Raw genomic sequence first — 24458 nt, forward strand, 5'->3', positions numbered from 1 at the left:
CATCTCAGAGGTCTGCTTCAGGGAGGAAAGGTCATGTTATGGTGTCAAACCCAAATTATTTGTGACTAGATGGAAAGGTGGCTGTGGCAGCAACTAACTTTGTCTGCATTGCAATCGTGTGTGTGTGTGTGTGTGTGTGTGTGTGTGTGAGTGTGTGTGACAAAGTGTGCAAATTTATACTGCAGGCTAGATGGCAAGATTGCTAAAAGGCACAACACCTCAGGGAGGGAAAGAAGAAAGGAGCAAACAATAAACGTACGAAAAGTTTGACATAACGTGCAGTTTAGCATATTTGGCCTTTGTGTTGAAAACACTGATATGCATCATCTGATTCTCGACATAGTAGGAAGTAGCCACATTTGTCTTGTATCAGAGATACTGTGCTCTACAGTGTTACTGTGTCACATTATGCAAAAAGTCATTTTGTTAAAACTTTGGTGAGATTGTTTATGTAATTTATTTTAATGCAAACAATCAACCAATGTTGGGCTTCAACACACACCATGCACTTTGAAAATGAATGAATTCAGGTCCAGCTGGTCTATTTCTCAAAGACGTTATTTCATAAAATTGAATAACGGCATTTATGTTTATTATTATAATCCGTACATAATCACACAATACTTTCAGAAAATGTAGATGTTGGTTATGACCCTATAACAGGTGTTAGGATCCGTTGTCATGTGTGCTTCAGTCACCACACAAACCTGGGATAAATTCCTGTATTACAAGATCACCTGAATAAGGTAACATTATGGTTAAGGGTCACAGTAATCTAAGTTGGCCTCTAATCTGTATTGGTACCAATAATTAACCACCAAGTTCCAAGTTAATTTCTGAAAGGAAATTATATTCCTCTTTCTTATTTACAAAGTGTTAGCCCACAGACTAACAGAAAATGGAAATATAATAGTATGGAAGGACTTATTTTTTATTGTTTCTCATGCTGAATTTAATCAAAAATTAAAAAGTTATTTTTTTAACTCTCTGTTTTCCTTCTGGTTCAGTCCTTGGTCTAAAACCAGCACAGAAACCAGATTATGGAGTTTACCCGAACATAGTGACATTTGAAATTGTGATATTTGAAAGATTGATGAGTAACCAGCTTTTTTGAATGAGTTATGCTTACTGTAGTCTCACATTGCCAGACCTTCCTTCACAGTGCTGCGGTGGAGGGTCTGGCTAGTCCACAAAGCATTCCGGGATGGGAGAAAAATGTGCTCTGGTTTATTGGCATTTCTTTAAACCAATTACAATTGTCTTGGGTGGCGCTATGTACCGCACGGAGCAATGGTGCCTCTGCAAAATAGCCTCGGGAAGGAATTTGTTTGGGTGGAACATGTGTACGTTCAAAGGTTGTTTTAGTCGTGCAACAGAAAACTCAGATTGGACAGATAGTCTAGCTAGCTGTCTTGATTTACCCTACAGAGATCTGAGGAGCAGTTAACCATAGTCCTGATAAATCAACCGGAGTTTAAAATGCCAACACAAAGAAAGCGGAAGGTAATGGATATCGCTGATGCTGTTATTGTACCGATGTGGATATAGACTATGCTTACTGTAACTACACATAATGTGAGCAAAAACAACCAATAACAATTAAAGTAATTGTACTATTAACTTACATTGGTTGTATTACATTTATTACAATGCATGTAAATACACTATTCATTGACACCAATTTACACCTAGCAACATACACATTGTACTTTTGAATAATTGCCACAGCCATTGAGCTTGAGAGTTCAGTGACTGACATTTGTGTGTGTGTGTGGTGTGTGTGTGTGTGTGTGTGTGTGTGTGTGTGTGTGTGTGTGTGTGTGTGTGTAGCATTCTTATGTATTCTCCTTTCACATTAGTTTGTGAAAGAGGAAATTGTTGATTTAAATAATTTGAATACAGTATTATTATCAGACCCTTATGAATATTCAATGTGGCACAGTTCTCATGCACACAAATCAACAGCAGCAATTACCACTGTGAATGCTAAATTGTTGCTGGTGATAATAGGAAAATATTACTTAAGCTGAATGTTAAATAGTTCAACACAAGCCTTCAACTGGGAATTAACAGGCCGGGCCATGAGATTGCTGGTTTGGATCCCCAAATAGTACAATTTTAAAACCCAAGAATTGTTGTAACATGTAATAATTATTAATAATGGTAACCAGTAATTATTAATGTTCATTTTTAGTATTAATGTTCTCCATTATATCGTTTTTTATATTTATATTTTTTTTAGCACTGACAAGTTTATTTTTCAACTGGAGAATACCTCGCTTATTGTATTGTGATCACAATTCTTTCACATCAAATTTAAGGGATCCTCATCAAAAAGGTTTCATTATGTTATGCGTTTGCATTTAATGAAAATAGATATAGGGTTATCTATATTTATCTCAAATACTGGTATCCGGATCAACCTTAAATATTCCAGTATTGTTTGGCTTTAATCTCTTTATTCTCTGAAGACCACCTCAACCACACTGAAACACTGAGACCTAAACTGACAGGTTGATGTTAAAAGCACTTACACTAGTGATCATGTTTATATGGATGACACCTTTATCTCCCTCCTACCTTCTTACTTTCTCCTCTTGTCCTATTCTTTTCTACTCATTGCTCTCTCTACCCTGCTACCTTTACCTCTCCTCTGTTCCCTCCTGTGTCATATTATAAGGACTGACATGAGAGATCAGGTCCTTTAACAGTTGTTTGGGTCAGCCGAGCCCTTTTATGACCTTTCTGAATGTTTCTAGGCTCTTGGAGGGCAGTTGTTTCTTGAAAGATTAAAACAAGTATGAAATGTGGATATGCTGTGTTATAGTGATCTAATGGAAAGGCAATCAGGCAATAGACTGGGAGAGAAGAGAGGCTGGAGAGGGTAAGTGGTTTTGAGGGACAATGATGCAGAGCCAGAGACATAAAGAGGTTGCACACATTTTGTGTGTGTGGTAGAGAGAGATGGAGAGAGAGAGAGAGAGAGAGGTGGAGAGGTCATTTCTACTCCTGAGCACATCCATTTCACAGTGTTTTCCTCGACTCTCCCTCTGGATATCACCTCTCTTCCCCTTCAAGCGATTATCCCTCCATTCGCCATTATATGTGTGGCAAAAAGCCTTCACTTACCCACATATCTTTGCACTCACACCACAAAAAGAGACTGCAAGCTTCCCATGATAACCATTAGAGGAAGCCAGAGATTTGCAAGTACTGCTGACTGCAGATAGAGTACCTGTCCTGTCTTTTGACATTTTATTAATACTGTTGTCAATACCTATATAACCATTCATACTTATAGCTATGGGGGGAGCCGAGTTCATGTCCCGGAAAAAATTAAGGGGACAACAAAAGACATTCACTGAGGAAACACGTGTTCGTGTTCTGGGACTACTACTTAAGGGGACCATTGTTTTTTAGTTTTTTTTTTAAGGTTATTTTTTGGGGCTTTTCTGCCTTTAATTGATAGAACAGCTAGGTGAGAAAGGGGAGAGAGAGGGGGAAGACATGCAGGAAATCATCACAGATCAGATTTGAACCCTGGACCTCTGCGTCGAGGCATAAGCCTCTCAATATATGTGCACCTGCTCTACCCACTGACCAACCCGGCCACAGTGGACCGTTGTTTTAATCAAAACCATGATCTTCTTTTAAAAATCTTAACTAGTCGTTTTGGTGCCTATACTTAACAGATCACCTCAAGGTGCTCCGAAGCCGGCTCACAGTCACGTTTTGTTGGCTAAATTTAACTGTAAAGACTGCTAAACTGTCATGTAACCATTAATCACGTGACCATCCGGAAGCCTGAAGCCACGCAAGGCAGGGTGACCTGCCGTTCATAATATGGATCATGGGCATAAATCTGATCTAACAGTAGGGGGGAACAATAAACATAAAATTTCTGAAGAGCAATTTTTGAAGGGGACACAAATAATTCAGCCACAATTATACTCGTAGAGGACATGTGTACACAGAGGAAAGCCTTAATACTATCATTAGTGTAGCATGGAGACTGTACCATTATCCTTCTTTTCAGTGTTTCTCTTGATTCAATAAAAAAGCTGACTAAATTGACCAAAATATTCTTCTTTAAAATCATATATTTATTTCTAAGTTGTTTACAATCAAGCCACAAAAATACCTTAAATCATAATGACTTATTTTGAAAATATTTCCCCATATAAAAGAAATACAATGCTTTTGTACACTTGTTAAATTAGCTGATCATAATGTAAATTAGTGAGCCACTGGTAAAGCTCATCTGCTAACCCTGACAGCCACACACCTCCTAAAATATAAACTAAGCTCAACACACTTACTTGAGACTCTCCACCAACTGTCCCTGGTCTCCCTGTTCCTCAGTTCTTTCTGTCTCCTTTGCCTGTGACATAGTGATGTTAGTATTTCCATAAGCACCCATTCTTATAAAGATGTTATAAATTATATCATATAATATAATTATACAATAATATACAATATACACAATAATATTATAAATTGTCTTGATATGAGAACGTATTGTACTTACTTACATTTTGGTGTACTGAAAAAGGATCTTATGTCTGTTTTTCATTTCTCTGTCATTTTATCTGGGCAACAACAACACAAATCTTTAACGTCAGATGTCTAAATGAGTTAGTTTCATAGGTTCACCACGCGGTCATATTATAATTCTAAAATGATCTTGCATCCTCCACATAAATATTAGGTTTCGTCTGGGACAGAGGATATATATTTAACTGATCAGCCACTTAACTTCATATTCAGCAAAACACAACTGTAGATCTTCAATATTAACCCTAATGTCAGTTCACACACATAACATTAGGCTTATAGCCGTGGTAACGTTAGTTGTAGTGGGTGCATTTCTATCCAACAAGCTATTAAATAAGCTAGGTAACGTTACATTATATTACACTAACATAGCAAACTTTCATTAATTACTCAGCATAATTTCTATTTGAGAAAAGAACAACTTCATCCGATGTTTAATGTGAATAAAATAGCCTTGAACTGCCTACTCACTACATACCTGTCACTACCCGATGTGACTGAGTGCAGATCCTAACTTACAGCAGGCAGTGGACCAAACCACTGTGAGGCAAGGAAGGGGGGACTCAAAATGTTTCTAAACTTAAAAAGCATTTTTTGGGGTTTGTATTGTTTTACTACTTACACAGATATTTTAAGTATAAATCATTGTTATTTACAATACACAGCATTGTTTTAATGATATTTCTAGGTGGGGACAACCATTAGATAGGGGGGGTCCTGACCCCCCCCGACCCCCCTGGGATTTACGCCCTTGATATGGATGGATGGATGGATGGATGGAAGGATGGATGGATGGGTCTGGAATCGATCTGAGGATGTTACAGTTACATGGTATGCACCTTAATCATTGGCTACTGGGGCAACCATCATATTGAGTTTTGATGAGCACTGCAGCAGGATATCTGTCTTTGGGTCAGTCCATATTATGATCCAACCTTTTTTTAGAAGACAGGTTAAACAAAAAAATTAAATAGTGCTACCTGTTTGCTTGTTGACCATTGAAAAATGAACCATACTTGGGTCATCTATCCATTTTATCCAACAGATCTTCAATCCTGTCCCACACAATCCTGTTGTGTTTTTTTCAAGGCACCAGAGCATACATAAATGAAAAGAAACAGAATGACTAGCATTATGCTCAAAACATAAAGAAAATAGTGTTTATTCATATTTGAACTGCATATTTATATATAAAAACTGCCCTCCCATTGACTTTTTTTTCCTGTCCTGTCCCAGTCACCTGATGAATAGTGAAATTAACTCCCATTCCGCTGGGAATCCCACAGAAATCCCAAAAAGATGTCAGCCTCTAATCTGATCTGTGAACATAAATTGGCTGAATTGGTTTTGTATTTCAAGTCAGTCAGAGAGGGACATTCACTGTCCAAGTAAAAAAGCGTCTTAAAAAGGAATAAGAATGATGAGAAAAGAAAGAAATTATCTCAATTGCAAGTGCATTTATGGGCGGTCAAATACAATGCCATAGACAGCGAATTTATTATGATGAAGGGTCTAGATAATCAATTAAGATCATTATGTTAGTAATGATTAAGATTGACCTTGTCCTCTATAGGAGATGACTGGACCAAAACAATGCAGTAAAAGCACTCCTAATCAGTGTATAGCCTCTATACCTTTGAGAGGTCTTGAAGCCTGCAGTGCCTTTCTTTTGTCTATACTACACACCTGTTTTGTGTGATCTGAACCTACCAGTCTATTTTCTTTCTCTTTCTCACTGTCCAAATCAAGCTCTGTCTTTAGCTTTTTCTTATTCTGTGATCTCTCCAGTCCATGAAGTAATCAACATCCTGTTCTAAAGATGCTTTTCAATCATAAAACCCTGCAGGGTGTGCTTTTCCAGGTCTGTGTGTGTGTGTAGTTTTGCCGTGGTCTCAATTTGAATTTCGCATTTATGGCATATATTTGTTTTCCATAAATATTATAGTTCCTTTAGTTTGGGAAAGGGTGTAATGACGAGATTATAGAATTTTGGCAGTGGACAGAACAATTACAGTGCAGAATAGTTTCATCAGGATGTCACTTTTCTTCAAAACATCCTCCATGACCTTTGTTTATTTCATGCTGCACAGACAAAATGTGTCTAAACTAATGTTTGAAAGTAGAAAACCGCAAGTACACTGTGTAATGTAACTGTTAAATGCAACAAATATATGGGTATGAGTTGGTCCTGCTCATGTGGCCTCTTTATAATAGCTCTTATAAAAGGTATACATGTGAGGTTAACTACATACACCATGAAAAACCATATGTATTCTATATTTCTATTAATAGACAGTATTCATGCTGTAAGCATAAATTAAAACAAAATATATATATATATAGTATATGTGTGAAGACAAACTGGATGTCAAATCAGTTATGGGACAGTCTTAGAACAGTGTGTCTGCTGTCCTTTCAGCTGTGAGAAAAGGAGTATTGAGTCAAAGAAAAGGGCTTTTATTAATAAATTAACATTAATAATAATTGGGGGTTTTTTTATGTTTATGACCTTGCATTCTGCTGATGCAGTTTGTAAATAAACAGTATTTGCAAAAATGAAGGTGACCATATTCCCACTTACCATTTGATGTACAATACAGTATTTAGAGAGGTCCCAGTATGTTTATATTTATATAATGTTTATATATTATTATACTACAGGACACACAGGGGAAATATAATGATAAAAATGTGAAATGAAACCAAAGGATTTGTATTCTTGCACATTCAGTTTGCTAAACTGTAACATTTACTGTTCCAAATGGACATTATTAATGCAATTTATGTCAAATGATATCGTTTGATACCGGTATGAAGAATCTTTTTTTTCTCAGAATAAAAGAGTCAGAGAGAGCTGTACTGGAATATAAAATCCTCTCTCTCAAGCCTATGATGTGCTTGTTTTATGCAGTTGGGAGGCTACTTAAACCTAGTGCACGGGTACATTACTGTTTAATGAAGATGCAGTCATGTGAAGATGTTAGTTCCTACACTTAACCTTACACCTAATAAATGAAATGTAAACTCTCTGCATGCTTGAGTATGCTTTTTTAGTAGCTGCCAAAAATCTTGAATCTCCATGTCTGCGTATTTGAGTGTCTGAGGTAAATGTCAGCTACATGCTTGAGATGAAATTTTTTTTAGGGGGCATTTCAAAAAAGAAAGGAGTCACACTAACATCCATATTATAAATAACGAAGATTTTCCCTATCTAAAGCAATTTTTTTATGTTAAGCTGCACCATGCTGGGGCTCTAAATCATGCCATGCATGCTATGACGTGAAGACATTTGCATGGGTCGATACAGACTTGATAGATGAGAGTGTTCAGGGCTCAGACCTTGATGTGCTCTCCTGGGTCTTGGTGGTTGATAGAATAATAATGTGCTCATATTAGCTTATAGCTATAGCTTATAGGGATCGGCCTCCCTTTGTGGTCAATGTTTCATGATCATCACACTTACATAAAACAATGAAACCATTTAACAGTCAAATATATACAGAATGTTGTCAGCTAATTTGTTTACTCCTGGTAGTGGAAAACACTGATTTAAAGTACAGTTATGTTTTTTGTTTCCTTCTTTGGCATTTTGTATGTCCAAAATAGTTTTTTGATCCTTGCAGTTAATGTGAAGTATATGATTATGTAATGCCACCAAAATTGGCACTAGAGTTTCTAAAGGTTGACATTTAAATGGCAGTAAAAATGAAGGTTTTCTAATACCGCCACCTTGCAGCTACATTGACTTACAGTACCCACAGCTTATCACACTGACTCCTGTTTGACTAAATGGCTTTGAATCTAATTACTTTTTTCTCACATCAGCTGCATGTTCTGCCTGTCATACTGCACTGATATATTGTTAGTACAAACAGGACTCTTACCAAAAAGTAGGAAAAAGTCTCTACATTGATTTTTGTGCAGTGTTGGAGACCATACAACTAAATCCATACAAAGAAAAATAATGTGTACTCTATTGTGGTTGCTGACTATGTGAGTGGCTGCAGTGAGAGAAATCAGTGTATTGCCATGTCACCCAGGAAATGATGACATCCAAGAGATATTAACTGCTGTGGAAATGTCAGGTGGAGTAGGTTTCATGCTGTAGGTCCAGTGTTGTGTCTCCTCCTTAGATGGAAAGTAAGACTGTGAAAGAGAAACAACAGAAGAAAGAGATAAAACGAGTAGCCATCTTAAGATGGACAGCCAGGTGAATAAGGCGTCTTAAACTGCTTGACTATCAATTTCACAGTGAGAGGGAAATGGATTTAACTAGTGAGGAAAAGAGTATACAGAAAAAGAAGATGATGAGAGGGATTGATGTGGCCCAATCTATAGGTAGCTAGTGTACAGGTTCCCAGGAAGTTATTGATCTGAGGCCGACATTGATCTTGACACCGTAAATAAACACCTCCACTTGTATGCTAGCAGAGTCAGCTAAGAAGTAAAGGAGGAAGATAAATGCCCTTGGAGGTTTTACAAACCCTGGAGTTGGAAATCCCACATATCTTGTTTCTTACGTTTCTGTCAGCTTTGTCAAACCAAATGCCCTATAATTATGGCATGATTTCTTGCAGACTTAATTCAGACTTATTCCAACAGACTTTTTTACTACAAATATAATAATCTTGCTGTGAGATGTCACTTTCAACCTACTGGTATAATCATGCCTTTATCCATTTCCCTCTCTGTCTCATTGTTACTGTTTTATCAACAGGCACATGTTAGATCCCTTGTTGGCAACCCTTTTCATGGAATTCCAATAGTAGCGCTACACATTACAGGCTTCCCTAAATCCTTGAGTGCCTCCACTGTGAATACGGTACATTTCCAGTGAGGCTTTAAAGTGGCTCGAACTGGCCGTTGATGGTTATGTGATTCCATTGAAGGAGGCGCTATTGATAGTGTAAGGGATGGTAGGACAGAATAGCTTTGGGAAATACTTAAAATACTACACAATTACTGTATCTCTTTGTATTATTTTGTTGTGAATGTGTCTCAGTGTCTGTTCATGCTTTAAATGTGTGTGAGAGAGAGAAAAAAAACAAAGATCCAGTCAGTGCTGTAGATAGTAAATGATGTGCTCCTTTCCTAAAGTTGATAAAGTGTTTGTGAATCTTGTTTCAAAGTGCACACCAAGACCATATGGACCCATCGGGTCTGAAGAGGAACTTTGTAGAATCATTAGTCCAAAAAACAAGCGATTTCATGCAGTTTCATCATCCCAAGGGAATCCCAGTTTGTGTATGTGTGTGTTGGCACACATGCAGCAGTTTTTTAAGTACACCCTTACCACTATTACAGTTCGGAGATCAGAGGAAGCAGCATTGCGTGGTCACAACACGTGTGTGTGTGAGCACGCAAGTGTATAAGTGAGCAAGAGGATAACAAAGAGAATGTGTACTATCAACTTAAACCTTGACCAGTGAACTGTCGTTGTAGAACCCCTTTCATCTTTGAGAACTGGGGTTTTAAATCTATATTGAGTCTATTGTTGCCGTCACATGTGGTCCTGTATATGAAGATTTATAGAAGCAGCACTAGAAGTCATGTCAGCACTTTACAACCTTGATTTGATGTCTACACACAATCACAAATACAGGGTAAAAACCTGCATACACACACACACACACACATGTGCACATACTGTATACTTAACACATATCGAGCAAACGTCAGTACACATGCACATGCACACACACACACACACACACACACACACACACACACACACACACACACACACACACACACACACACACACACACACACACACACACACACACACACACACACACGCACACAGACACACACACGCACAGGCACACAGTTCAAAACAGTAAAAGATCCCACAATGAAAGATGCAGGCTCAGCTTTATTAGCTAATGCTATTTGTAAAACTCCGGACTGCGTCCCCAACTGTAGATTTCCCCAGAGGGATGACTGAAAATAAATGACCTCCCAATGGTGAAACAGTGAAGTATATATGGGTTTGTCCTTTCTCTTTCTCTTTTGTGTGAAAAACTCCTCTTTTGAAATACTTTTCTTTTTATCCCTTCAAAGCCCCTCAGTGATAAAAAAAAATAGTCATACTCTACTTACTCTCCCTTCTGTGTTTTTGAAATATGATGAAAAACAAAATTCTTTCTTTCCCCCTGTCCGTCTAACTAAATCACAGCTAATTCACTTCTCAAAGGTCAGCGATTGTCATCTTTTGATGATTACAGTAATAGAATGAAGAATGAAAGTTAAATTATTTTTCTGACTGGTACACTCAAAAAAATTATTCAAGCCCTTCTTAGAGGTGACACATTTAAATATAATTTGCTTAATTTAAATATATCTATTTAAGATCATATGTATACACATTTAAGTGGTTTAACTAAAAATGTATTAATAGCTCCACCTAAGAGATTGATTTACGTTAGATCGGCAAAAAAAAGTGTCATACGGGACCGCCCATTGCGCATGTGCGAGACAGCGCGCTCTTTCAGTTTCCGCCCATCTCTTCATCCTCCGGCTGCAACGTGAAGGTAACGATTGGAGGACGCTGCAAAATAAAAGGGGGAAATCCACTACTTGGTAAGTGTTCGTTTTCTGTAGTAGATTAGAAAGTATCTAACTGTCAAATAACGTTAATTCCATATTACTGACCGGAATGTGTGCAACAGTTAAGCGAGCCGAATTTCACTCTTCAAAGTTGAAGGGAGTTGGTGGCTAGATAGTGCTAATTTTAGACTTTTAACGTTACTGTTTATTGACATATAGCGTTAGAGGCCACACATTGACTGCTTTGGTTAACTTAGCTATTTGTTGCTCTTCGTCGCCGCAATATTGGACCGGGCAAAACTGGCCTGTAGACAAAAGTAAAAGAAGAGAGTGTGTGTGTGTGTGTGTGTGTGTGTGTGTGTGTGTGTGTGTGTGTGTGTGTGTCTCCAACCACTGTGGAGCTCTGCATCACTGTGTCTGTCCCCTTATTTCTCTGTCCATCTTTATTAAACACTTGCGGTGTTTTCTGTGTTTGTGGTGTTCAGGCACTGGCGACTGAGGATGCAGAAAGGGACCTAGCAACCACAGTCATGGGGATTTACGTGATACGAAGAGATGGGGATCAGGAGCCTCAGGACATTGGAGTTGTGATTGAAGGCATCAAAGTCCTGAGCAACTTGGGCAGTGTCATCATGGGCTTCGTCATGCTTTTTGGGCTCATTTATGCCCTTGATTTGAGATTTCCAGACAACCTCAAATACACCTTTGAGTTTTTCCAGAAGATCATAATGAATTTGGATGGGCACAAGCTGAATGCAAAGATACAACAGCTGAAAATCAAGTTGTTTGCATAAGAGAACAAAACCATGTGACAATCTACCTTGATGGAGGGTTGTAGACTGAGATTACTTGGGCTAAGTGTTTACACCCAGAAAGTTTTCCCATTTCACCTCTCCATCATAATTTCTTGACTCTACCTCCTCTGTTCATCTCTACTTATTTGATTTCATGACTCTTGAGATGGATTTAAATTGATTTAAAAACAGCTCAACACGCTGTATTTTACTTTGATTGTGAGTGGCCAGAACTTTTTTTTTATGTTGCAAGTGACATTTACATTTAAGTTCTTAAATTAATTAAATGAATTCCTTGCTGGTTATAGTCACTCAGAATGTTTTGTGATTTTTTTTTCTCTTTCTTTTGCTAGTCTTAACAGTGGTCCACAATACTTGTTTCTGTTACCAGCTATGATAACACACCAACCACCAAGGCTCTTCAATTCAAATGAACAGTTGTGGGGAATTTTGTATTTGCCATAGCCTATTGGTTGTAGATGCCAATTGCAGATTTTTTTCTTTCCCTTTATGTAATGGTAGTTCAAGGCAAGCAACTACAATATACTTATCCAATACAGAGTTTTTGCAGTGCATTCTATCCAGCTATAGCAGGAGTGTCAAACTCAACTTTACTAAGGGCAACACTGGAAAATGAGAATTGCATTAAGGGCCAACATGTATAGTTTATTGACATGCTTTTATTTCATCGAAAGTCAAATATTTTTGACTGTATTATTGAATGTCTCATATAGCTTTCTTAATTACAGTTTGGTTGACATTAAGCTCTAAAAAGTCAGCAAAAAAGTTCCTTAGCCATCATAGAGTTCAGCAAATTCAGCAAAATAATGATTAAATTTTTTACAGCAACCTGTTTCACACCCTGAATATGAAAACTCTGCTTCTGTGGGAATTTCTGAGCATGTCAAAGTCGGCAAATCTGCCAAATTCTACTTTGAGTATCCCGTAATTAGTTTGAAAACAGTTCTGTCTTTTTGGTTTGGTGCACATCTAGGCGGGCCAAAATTGATTGTAAACCTGAATTGCTATGCAGGGCCGGACCAAAACTTGCATGGGGCAGGATTTGGCCCACGGCCCTTGAGTTTTACACGTGTAAGCTATAGTGTCTTTGTTGTTGAGATTTGGGCTAGCTGGGCATTCATTTTTTTCATTCATTTTGTACTTGTTATTTCAAGTTCATATACTTGTGTTTTATCTAGTAAAAAAGTTACTATGTTGATATTTTTGTTTAAAGATGCCCTCCAGACATTATTAGTATTAAGACTCATACAAATCTGCTTGGAACAATAATTTCTGTCTTGGGTTTTTTTTACGCAGAAAAAGTATTCCTTTCACATGTAAATCCTTAAAAGGGGAATTTACTCTTACCTCATTAGAATTTCCAGAATCTATGAATTAGTGTCCATGTCCAGTGGTGCAGTAACATGCACATGTTATTGTGTGCATGTGTTACATGCATGCAGTACTGCACACCCATGTTCAGTGTATGTGCACTTTACAGCTTCAAGTTTCTACATCACATTAATATTAATTGAATATTGGATCAGACTTGAATTCCAAATTAGTTGTGATATCACAAATCATGCCAGTAGGCCTGCCCTATAAAACTGGATTTTCACTGAGCTTGGAGAAAATTCCCACTTTCAGCATGTCTCAAACTCTGCACATACATGTTTTGAGATTCACTGTGTAGAATAATGTAGATTAGATGGCACTTCAGTGATCCCCACAGTGGAAGTTCACATTATCGCAGCTATGTTTGGTGAGCTGTGGTAATATGTGAATTTCCCCTTTGGGGATCAATAAAGTTAATTCTATTTTACATCATTCAGCACGGTGAAGCTCAAACATCCAACAGGAGGAACAAGAAGAAAAACATATTTTTGAGTGGAGGGGCTCCAAGTAAAAAAAGAGGTCCAAATCTTAATGTATATCAATAAAAAAAAAAAGTGTCAACCAGGTTTTTTTCATGTGTATGTTAATGGGGGATCAAATTAAAATTTATTTATATATTTAATTTCCTTTCCAGTAATTATGTACGTTTGAGTTGGACAAATGTAAATCAATTTCATTTAGTTAATGTAATTATTTCATTTCAGCTGAATTTGATAAACATTCGTTAGGCTAACTCAATGACATACTGTTGTATCTATTTGATAAAAATAATTTAGGCTCACTCATTTATATTCTGTTGTATCTATTTGATATAAATGAGTTAGGCTAACTGATTTACATTTCGTTGAATGGATGTACTTAGTTTGAGTTGGGGCTACATATATTTATTGGATGGAAATCCTGCCCACAATTTAATTGAGTTCATCCAATGAGTTATTTTTTTGAGTGTACATGCTTACCCTTTTATCTAAGCATTTATAAATCATTTATTTCTGTTTCTGTATTCTATGTTATTCAGCCCAGTAAAATACACACACAACATATACACGCAGACTGATGTAATCACTCTTGCACTTTTAGCCTTGGACCATTTTTCTGCTTCAGAAAAGAAGTTGCGTCAGTCTGTCACTCAAACACTTTTGTTTGGAAATATAGCCCTGTATGTTGTTCAGCAAGCTAGCATCCCTGTCTATGCCTTTTGTCGTAGTTTTGGCAAACACACACACACACGCACACGCACACACACTCACAAGCATTCAGTAGTCCTCGCTGCACTTTGCATTTGGCAGAGACACTGACAAGTCGTTGCAATACAGCTACAACCAGGAAATGGGACTTGGAACAGAAGTCTCTCTTATCCACATGCTTAATGACCACTGCACAACGTGCACGAGAGAGACACAGAGAAGGAGACACTGTGGCTGCCTCGGTTCTACCAAACATACTACAAAACTCACTGGGCTCATGAAATCTTTTTTAGTGTGTGCATCCAGGCAAAATTGATGCTGTTGCATTGAGAAGGAGGAGGAGTTGGAAAAGTGACACACAGATTAAAAAAACCTTCATCGTGAGACAGTCTCTCATAGAGAGAGAGAGTGCGAGAGACCCAGGGGCTATGAGCTTGAGGATTGTTAATGGTTTTTGAATTTCAGGGACTAGTATTGCAGTATGTAAAGCACAAGACATTGGGTAGAAGGAATTTAATCGTTTTTTCTTTTTTTTTTTTTTTATCTCACAAGGTGTAGTAATTAAAAACATTGATCATTACCAGAATCCCATCTCTCTCTTAAGGTCAGACAGTGTAACAAGGGGAGGGAGACTGAGATAGTGCAAGAAAGAGGGGGAATAGAAGATGGGATGGAAATGGTTTACAGCAGTGACAGACTTGAGTAATATGTTGAATTGTTAGGTTATGCCGTATTGGTCCGAATATAGAACAGTTTTTTTCCCTCTGGAAATACGTCTGAAAAGTGGGGTTGTCTTATATTTGGGGTCTAGACCTTCAGCTGTTCAAGTCACAGAGGCTGGTTTTAGAACGTAAGGGATGTCACCTGTTTTAACAGCCAATAGAGAAGACAGCTGGTAAAGTCAGCTATAAACTATAGAAATGAAATAATCCGTTTTATTTTTATGTTACAAACAGCTGGTCGAAATGGCATAGTTTTAGACGGAGCCTCAATGACCGCCTGAAAGCACGGTAACATTATATGGTCAAGCAAGCTAGAGAGAGACTGAACGGCGCTAGAACAAAGCAGTGAATCAGCGAAATAAAACGTGTTTTCGCTGATTCATCACTAGAAGTGTAACTGTAGCAAGCATCTCAATATCACTAATGTTATCCACATTCATATTTAGATGCAACAAATGGTATATCCAGCTAAAAAAAAAGCCTAAAAGTCAGAAGTTAGAACGGAAGTACAACGAGGCGTTGTCATGTGGATGTGTTACACCGTCTACAAATGCAAACAGCCAGAGAAAATCTTACAGTGGTCCTCAAAGCAGCTGCTTCCAAGAGATTGACAGGAGAGTGTGTGATTACGTGACTGAAAAACGGAATGATGGGATGCCCATTACCAGAGCAGTCATTCAGCTGAAGGCCCTGGAAATATTTCCTGTTAATTTGAATGTGACACTTTCATCTAAGAAGATATTGAAAATATGATTGTGTTTAAAAGATGTTAAAAACAACAGCCTACCTTGTTTTATTCAATATGCTTTTGTTAGAATTATTTTCAAATAAAATTATTTTCTTTATAAAAAATAAGATTTGGTCTTCAAAAAGAATTTTTCCAAAAATGAGTCTTGAAAGAAGAGGGGTCGTCTTATAATCAGGGTCATCTTATATTCGGACTAATACGGTATTTCCCAAAATCTACAGCCTCAATCAGACTCTGTAGGCTTGACTACATGGACCAGCGCATTGAAATTACAGAGGGAAGGAAAGATAAAACAGTACAACTGACAGTGTTCCTTAGCTTTCACCCAAATTTCATCCCAAGAGACTGGTCAAGCCTCTAGTGCCTTTATAGCATATATCTATGCTTTTTAGGGCTTTAGTGTACTCACAAAACTGGGTTTATAATGCATAACCTTAGTTTCTGAAAGATATCAGTAATGGCATTCCATTCCAATCATCTCATTTATCTTCCTTTGTGTTTGCTTTTTGAGTTGAGATGAGCAAAGAAAATTAACAAACAAGTCCGTGTGCCACAATGTCTATCAACCTGTCACAACCACAGCAGGAAATTAACAATTATCCTTCTCATCTGCCTGTTTGTTTGCCAGTCTGTGTCCTTATCCTCCTGTTTGTCTGTGTATGTCTGTTTCCCTGTCTGTCTGCAGAATTTCCTCTCTATCTCTGAACTATCGAGTAGAGCAGGAAATGAACAATTATTCTGTTGATTCCCTCTCTTAGACCGACTGTCTAGAGGCTGCACAAAAAAAAAAAATCAATGGCTATCTCTCAAATGCCCTAATATCTGTGGTTTGTGTGGATGCGTACACACATGTACAGGTGCTATGCAGGTGGTAGAGGTAGTGAGTATGTCTGTTGCGTGGGCAGACAACAGCATGTGTGTGTTTGTTAAGGTTTTCTTTAGAGATGAGAACAATTATTTTTGTGTTGACCTTAGAAACACGTCGGTCCAAGCTGTGTTTGTTCTAGGGATATATTGGCAATCACATCAGTATCAGCCAATGTTAGTCATGTCTTTATACATCAGCATCGGTCCAAGTAGCAAAACTGGCCACGCAGAGTTTGTGATTCAGTGATGTAGCACATAATTTACATGCTAAAGTGAAGACTAAGCAATGTCCGTGATCTGAATGTTTTTCTGTGAGTGCAGTATGCACTACTTTGGAATAATGCAAGGATACCATGTCAAATCCTTCAACACCACCAATTTAATAACTCATATGAAGAACCACCATCCAGAAGTTCACAAATAATATCAGGAGCAAGCTTCTAGCAAGCAGCCTGAACACACACAGCAGCAGCTGCAGCCCATATGTTAGTGAGAGTGCGGGGAGAGAAAGAGAGAGAGGGAGGTGTGTGTGTCGGTGAGTAGTCTATATTGCCAGATGTCCTTCTTTTCGGCTGGATGTCCATTACGTTCCGTTGTCTTTGTGTTGGAATTTTAATCTGAGTTTTCTGTTGCACGACTAAAACAACTTTTGAACGTACACGTTCCACCAAAACAAGTTCCTTCCCGAGGCTATTATGCAGTGGCAACTGGGTTCCGTCCAGCGCTTAGCGCCGCCCATGATGATTTTCATTGGTTTTAAAAAATGCCAATAAACCACAGCACGTTTTTCTCCCATCCCAGAATGCTGTGTGGACTAGCCAGACCCCTGGCAATGCGAGACTAGTCGGTGAGTGACGCTACAGCTGTGAACGCAGCAGTGTCTGTGTACATCTGTCGGTGAATAAATGCTACAACTCTTTAAGACCCAAGCCAAGTTCCTGTGTCTTGCTTGCTAGCTGCTGGTTAAAGAAAGTGAAGGGTTTAGGTTAAGCCACGGAGATTAGCGACAACTTCAGCTCAGGCTCCGTAACTTCAGGTGGACTGGCTTTAAGGTGGACCTGCTATTCTCATTTTAGTGACAAGCTGCTCCTCCAAGTTGCTTTAGTGAGCTCTCCCTCACCAACACCAGGAAAACCCTGATTAGCCATAAAACGGAAGGATATTTTGTTTTGCGTCCTAAATTATTGATTCATGATCCAAACTTTTTCACAGATGTGAGTTAAACTGGACTTTCATTAAGTTATACACTTGCTACACATTGTAAAAGTAGCCTAAAACTAACCACTGTTAGTTACTTTTTCATGGTGGTCCTCTACGTAACTTGTTGTGAAAAAACAATTTGGTAAATCTATGATTTATGGGCTTTTCCAAATGTTTTGCAAATAAAGAAAAACATTACTTTACACGTTTTTCAGTATGTACAAAAAAATTATTATTATAGAAACTTTTTTTATACAGATCATATCGACATCGGTAAATATTGGTTTTCATATTGGTGGATCCCTAGTTTGTTCCTTGTAACAGTATGATGTGTGTGCACAGGTATGTGTAAAGGTTTGTCTATATCATCCCAGCCACTCACTGTTATTGTTGTTAAATAGAGGGGCACACTTAGTATTACACACACTAACTCTCTCACACACACACACACACACACACACACACACACACACACACACACACACACACACACACACACACACACACACACAAAATTAAACTTGTTGACTAAGAAGCCTAACATCTATGATTGTCGTCTATAATCATTTTAAAAATGTAACTGGAATGTAAATTATTCTCTCTCCCTCTGTCTTTCTCCTTTCTTTCATGCCTTCTTTCTATGTTGATGTCACTCTTCTCCAACAAAGGTAAGAGAAATACAAATGGGCATGAGTGTCTTTATGAGTGCATGTGTATGTCTGTCAAAAGTGTAGCAGTTAGCAGCGCTGCCTCCCAAGCAGTTGACCCAGGTTCAAATTCCAGTGAATGTTTTATCTGTTTAACATAGTCTCTGAACTCTGAACAGGAAAATGGTTTTAAAGATTGGATGGCATGAGCAGCAGAAATGCTGCTACTGTTGAATGTTTTGTTTATATATAAATGCTAACATTACTACTACTAATATATTTATTAATTAATATAGTTATCTCTCTAGGCTATATAACATCTTAAAATATCAACTGCAAGCTTATACAGTATTTTCACATTTTCTATCATTACAATATGTAGGCAATTATTGTATAATTTTCTGCTATCTTTGCAGTTACTTTTTATATTCAAATGTTAGATTTTGTACCTTAACTTTTCTATACTTAACTTTTGCTGCTACAATGATGATGTTTATCCACGAGTGAAGAACAGTCAAGTTGTATTATATTTATTTCACTACTCTTATAGAAACCACACGTCTTGTTAACAAAAAGAGATGAATTGGAATCTGGAATCAATTGTTAACCTTAAATGTTAAATGTTGTTAGACCAATTACTGTAGGCTTTGCCAAGGCCAGTTTAACAAAGAAAATCTGAATACATTTAACTTGGTTGGTGTAACAGGCCCCTTGTGTGCCTATTGTACTGTAAATGATTACATGACCAACTACAGTAGCAATGTATGAAGATAGTTGAAGGGTGTAGCAGATGGGAGGAAAGTGTCCTGCTTTGATATAATGTCCTACCATTGGTTGCCTTGAAAAGTATCATCACAGTCGGTTAGCCATTATGCTAACCTTACACTTCAATGTCAGCATGACTCAACTGACAGTTACCCTTAGGCAGGGATGTCAGTCAGTTAAGACTTCATAGGGAATAGTTCATGCAATACTACAAGTGAACAAACCATTGATGCTGGAATATCTTGTTTAGACTTTTTATTAGGGCTGGGTACCGAATTTGACTTTTTAAGCACAGACCAAATTGCCTCCTTAGAATCAAATATTGAAAAATGCCTCATCATTCAATACTAAATTTCAGTACCTAAGGAGCAAATCTCATTAGCTTTAGTGAGCCAATAGGCATGCAGCAGGCTTCTGCCAACATTTGATAATTAATAATGTGGGTGATTGGCTGTCTAACATTACGCGTTGTAGAGGCACGCAGAAAAAAACTCTATGTTACCCACAGAGACGGGCTCACGTAGAAGAGCTGAAACTAAATAAAAAGATTTCTGCTGTAATGTTGTAATTTCTTTTTGGTAAATTGGATTTTATAAAATTGGTATTGAAAAAAAGTATCGTTCAGGAACCAGTATTCAATTCACAGTATTGGTATAGGTACCCAGTGGCGGTTTTTGGCACGGGCGAACCGGGCAGCCGCCCGGGGCGGCATTTTTCCATGTCACTTGGGGGGCGGCACGAGAAAAAAGTCATCTCCGCACGCAAAACGGTTTTCTGTTATCTATTGTTTCACTGTGTGGGGAATTGGCAAATCGGCGCCCCCCCCCTGCAGCTGTAGGCGCCCTGCTGGCACCCCCTACTTTCACAATGAAATGGACTAGTCTGTAGCGGTGCAGGCGCGAAAGATAAACACACGGTAACAGGAGAACTGGGAAGTACACAGAGACGGAGCAAGACGAGTCTAAAACTTTCTTTTATGGCAATGGTCTAAACGCGAAAATGAAACAAAGTTACCCAAGTGGCTCAAATAAAAAAAAAAAAAGTGAAAAGACATTTTTTCGGCAGTAGCAGGACCTTCATCAGCTCCCGTGGCTGATGATAGTGGTGGTGGTGTCGGTGGCAGTGGCATGCACAGTGAGGAGGAGACTCAGGAGGAGAGGGACAGAGATGAGGGAGTGAGGGTAGAAACTGCGGTAACTTTAACTCCCCTTAAAACACTTTGCCCCTTGATAAAACTGAGCCAAAAACTGAGTGGTGGACAAACTGTTGATGATAACACTACAACAATAAAAGACGTAGGCATGTTTTACTGTATGATTGCATTAGTAGCCTATATAAACGTTGCACATCATGCAAACGTTCTTAACGAGAATTGTAGCTTTTCTATCTGCATTGGCAGACAAAAACTCATGATAGACCGCTTCAAATTAAAGCACAGGGCCTCTTGAAATGCTAAAAAAAATATGTATTTATATATACATATATATATATATATAGAGCTTGTTTTATGATTCAGGAGGTGTATACCATTTTATTGTATTAATAAATGGCACTTTTTTTAAGTATTTAATGTGTCAACTCTCACTGATTCTTGCTTACTCATTACATGGTGTTAGTTTTAAGGAGTAGGAGTTGCTATACATATTCAGGGGGGCGCAAGGACTGGTGGTATTTGTGATCTTATGTGGTGGGCCGGTCTGGGCCAAAATGCCAGGGCCGATTTTTGGTACCAGTCCGTCCCTGTCGATGACATCATTGATGATTTTGCGTCAAGGAAGGCCAGAGAGGTCAGGTTTTAGTTTTAATTTGATTTAGTTTTCGCTCGAAGGGGGTCTCGCCCAGGGCGCCATTCAATATAGAACCGCCACTGTAGGTACCGGTATCGAAATGTTTTGAACGATACACAGCCCTACTATTGATGTATAGTTCCACTTTCAGCCCTTAGGCCTTCACCGGTCACGTATCAGTAAACCATTTCTTTTTTGTATTGTTAGCATCATTTGCCATCAACATTTAATCATTAGTTTCAGGGCCAAGATGATTAACCACTGCACTGACCTTACAAAATAATGCATCACATGGATATATTGTTTGTCGCATGTTTTTAGTTTGCTGTGTGAGATGCAAACTTAAAGAGTGTACTGCCTTTGCTATAGAATAATAATTTGGCTCTAAAAATGTCTCTTCTGAAGAAGAGCTTGACGCTCGAAACGTCACTTGGAGGTAATTAAAGAACACCTATTATGCTTTTTCATCTTTTCTGACCTATACATGTTGTTATAATGTTGTATAGTCATGTTAAACGATACCAAAGTGTCAAATAATGAAGTAAATGCATTTAAACGTGAGCCCTGCAGGCAGCTTGGGTTAGCTCTGCCCAGCTCTGAACACTCGGATCTCATTGGGTCTCAGTGGGGATATTGAATTTCCTGGATTATTCTACGTCAATGACTTCCCTACATGGTCATGCTGCTCCAAGTTCTGAGCCGTCCCCTTCAGAGGTCTTCTGGAAGATGACCAATCACAACGGAGTGGGTCTGACTGGAGGGGGGGCAAGTGGGAGGAGGAACCTAAACCAAGCTTTGAGAGGCGCATCAGAAAGTGCACAGATGACGGGAAGAGTTTCCCAACGATCTACATAGTTAATTGTGTGGTGAAACATGTCAGGCTGCTCTATACAGTAGGAGTCCTGAATCAAAAACTAAGACCAGAAAAGTAGTATAATAGCTGTTCTTTAAATATATGTTAATGTGCGCAATATTTTTTTCCTATTTTTCCATGTTCTTCTGTCCAGCACCTAGTATGTATTGTCTGGATGTGCATGCTTTTGTAAACCTTTTTGCAGTATGATAAGATTAACTTGACAAATGTTGTAGACATCACTCATTATAGATTCATGATTTATCTATCCTTTGTTAATATACATTGCCTTGGTAGGTTGATTGAAAGTTGGAAATTGATGTCAGCGCCACATAATTCAATTTGCCATCTATAGAAGGTAGAGATAAGAATTCTAAGCCATGCGAACACAAACACCTGTCGAATGTAATTCAATACAACAGCTCTGTGATAAATACAACCTTTGTAACGCTCTATGGTAATTCTTAAGGCTGCAGTTAAGGGCGTTATTGTATTGCAGGATACAGTATTGTAAAGTTTTCATGTTATCTTCTGTACAGTTTATGAACTAAATAATTGAAGCTATAACACTATAATTACACCTCTCTGACACAAAGGTAGTATTCATAGTAGCGCCCTCATATTGTGTTGTCTTGTATTTTGCATGTTTTCATGGTATTATGTCCACCCCTACTACTACATGCTGTAAATGTCACAGAATAAGTTGAGTTTCTCAGCCTTTATAATCCAAATGAAATGTTTAGACTCTTGTCCTCTAGTCTCGCTTTGCCAGACCCTCCTCCAAATTGCGCTGAAGGAGGGACTGGCTACTCTACATAGCATTCGGGGATGGAAGGAAAACGTGCTCTAGTTTAATGGCATTTCTTTAAACCAATCAGAATCGTCATGGGCGGTGCTAAACTCACAGAGCCAGGGACGGACTGACAATCTGTGCGTTCGGGAAAAGAAAAGTCTAATAAAGCGATATTATCAGCCAACAGCAGGTGGCTCTAATACGATCACTTATGTGCTACGTGTAAAAAAAAAAAACTGAGGAAGAAGAGTAGGCCTACATCATTAGACCTAACTGGTCATGATGAGGGACAGACAGCAGAGTTAATTTCACATCAGCAAGAGGTAGGCCTACTGGTAAGTGCCAGGAGCAGGACACATTATAATCGGCTGTCTTTATCCCTAGCTTAGCGAATTGCATAGTCAGCTATCAACATGGGTGTGCATCATGATTATGAAAATTATCATGCCATTTAGTGCTGTCAAACTTAGCGTGTTTAATAATTTCTGTTAGATTAATTTGAAACATTAAACGCATTAGAAATGAATTGCGGGTTGACCGCGATTTCACTTCGTTGTATATGAGAGGCTGTAGTGAGCTCACTTTTGCTGCTAGGATGAAGACTATGGTATTGAATTATACAGGAAAACATCAGGCATGCATTGGTACCACTCTAAAAGTGCTAACGAACAGGGAAGGGGTCTAAATAAGTCACCAAATGTAACCAAAAGTTTAACCATTAAATCCTAGCTTGCACTTTCTGTCTGTCTTCCATCAGAGTGCAGTTTTTCCTTGTCTTTCATATTTGCGTTTACTATTGTGGAACTGGCAAAGATCTGGTGGTTGTTTGTGAACGCTTCACAGACAAAATTGATAGGGCCTAGTCATTTTCATCATTTAACAGCCTTAATATGAATCAAAAGTGTAATATGACATTGACAAAATATTAAATAGGTTATTCAATGCTAATTCTTTAACACAAAGCTAAACATATTATATCATCAATAATAGCTAATAACCTGTATTTAAAATAATTTGTTTATTCAGATTGAAGATAGTTGCAGCACAAAAGATGACAGGGAGCGTGCAGGGAAGTGCCAGGATGTCCCAGCATGCTCTACATCACAATATTTCAAACAGCCCAAGTCAGATAGTCACAGCCAGGAAAATGTTTTTGCTTACCACCCTCAGCAAAAGCCTAAAAACCTGTTTTTAGATTAGATGTTTTATAATTACAAGTTTGTGTAATTTGGGGTTTCTGTAGCCAGTGACATTTCATTATTTGTATTTAATTTTCAATGCAGATGTAATGGCATTGTAAATGTTTTGTTTTTATTTGAAGGCTGAGGCTTCATTAATAAACACATCCCCAATTATTATCATTGGTTTTGAGATGTTACTTGCTGTGAATACCTTGTCTGATAGGCTACAGTATTTTGGTATAGTATCAGGACATCCTGGCTAGTGTCTGTCGCGCACAGTTAGGGGCGAATGGCCGGATGATGGGCCTATTTGGGAGAAAGTCCAGGGCTGTTTTTTAGCCCCAGTCCGTCCCTGCACAGAGCCGCAGAGAGTGCGAGAGAAAACTCAGATTGGACAGATAGTCTAGCTAGCTGTC

Source organism: Sander vitreus, chromosome 5 (assembly GCF_031162955.1).
Source record: "Sander vitreus isolate 19-12246 chromosome 5, sanVit1, whole genome shotgun sequence".
NCBI lineage: Eukaryota > Metazoa > Chordata > Actinopteri > Perciformes > Percidae > Sander > Sander vitreus.